We start from the raw sequence: 1,465 nt of genomic DNA, 5'->3' as shown, positions 1-1,465 counted from the left end.
ATGCTTGACCCGAACTGCGCGGCCGAGGTTCGAGAATCCACGGAGATACGGCACCGAGGAACGCAATCTGGAAATACAGCAGCGGTAAGCGTCCCATCCCTTCAGCGGCGTCGTGCCCAACCGAAGTGGTGCCTGGCTGGTCTATATATCCCGCTTCATATCTTGCGGGGGCGTCAGTGAATGAGCCTCGTTGCCAACCGCCAGTAGCCGAAGGAACCAAGCTTGGCCATCCTTGCACTTTTGGAATCAGGAACGGAAATGCTTGACCAGAACTGCGCGGCCGAGGTTCGAGAATCCACGGAGATACGGCACCGAGGAACGCAATCTGGAAATACAGCAGCGGTAAGCGTCCCATCCCTTCAGCGGCGTCGTGCCCCAAAAATTCAGCCGCCAGTGAGGATCGAACTCACGACCGCTGGTTTACAAGACCAGCGCTCTGCCACTGAGCTATAGCGGCTATACTCTAAAGTGGACCAAATTGACGTATTATTCATAGCTCTCAAGTATAGACCATATTGGATGAGCACTTGTGCAATACCCTTGTAAACGATGTAACAAATTAACTAAAGATAAAAATTTACATTTCAAGTTAGTCTACTTAGAATTCCCTAAGGTACGCATACTGCAGCATTCACAACGAGCTTGCACATTTAATATACGGGGCTCGTCTTCTCAGCTACCGCGCTCAAACCATAGAGTAACATACAAGGATAAGAGAGGACACTTCCATAGGCCCCTGCGGCCGATTTTGGTTCGCAGCGCACCTAGCGGGTGTCTGGAATCTATGCAGACTCAGAGATTGGGACCGCAGGAAAACTAACCTCGAAACTAAACCGCAGGAAAACTAATCTCGAAAACTAATCTCGAAGGATCTTCTGGCGATTAGAATATGTACACGGCCTCCAAGATTGCTTCCGTCTGAGTGCTCGTCCCGGAGGCTATATTGTGGCTATATTTTGATTTTTTTTAACGCGTTACTTGCATGCATCGAGTAGCTTCGTGTAAGCTGTATCGCCAGAGCAGCAAGCACACGATGCCACTGTGTGTTTATGCACGCACTTTAAATAAACATGGCAAGTGTTGGAAGAGACGAAACTTTATTTTTCAGTCATTCACAGTAAGCACATGTACACTTTTTTTTTTCGCAACGTTCGATGAACGCAAGCACAAAAAGATGGTTACACGGCACAATACAGACATGCCAATACAGCTGCCACATGTTGAGAATAAATTTCACAAAAAGAATAAACAGGCGATATTATGAAAAACCCCACAGAACAGTAAAACTGCAGAAGATGGCATTAGCATTAAAGAGGAAAACAACGCTCGTCCTTTGAAGCCTAACCTTTCTTATTAAGTGGTAGTTTCGGGCTGCATAGCAAACAAGGAATGAAGGCTGCTCACTGCAGTTGTCAGCCAACTACGCTCTCTCCCTGTCCTGCCGTTGTTACTGCACCTCGCAACA

The 1,465-nt window shown here is 47.4% G+C and overlaps 1 non-coding gene across 1 annotated transcript; it reads right to left on the bottom strand.

Annotated features, from left to right (window-relative positions):
* Positions 1 to 385: 385 nt before the first annotated feature.
* On the bottom strand, positions 386 to 457 carry Trnat-ugu (transfer RNA threonine (anticodon UGU)). The gene has a single exon. It is a non-coding gene; the product is annotated as a tRNA-Thr (tRNA).
* Between the last annotated feature and the right edge of the window lie 1,008 nt (positions 458 to 1,465).

The sequence above is a fragment of the Dermacentor silvarum genome, chromosome 6 (genome assembly GCF_013339745.2).
Source record: "Dermacentor silvarum isolate Dsil-2018 chromosome 6, BIME_Dsil_1.4, whole genome shotgun sequence".
NCBI classification, from domain to species: Eukaryota; Metazoa; Arthropoda; class Arachnida; order Ixodida; family Ixodidae; genus Dermacentor; species Dermacentor silvarum.
This window is presented reverse-complemented; position numbering and strand designations above follow the sequence as displayed.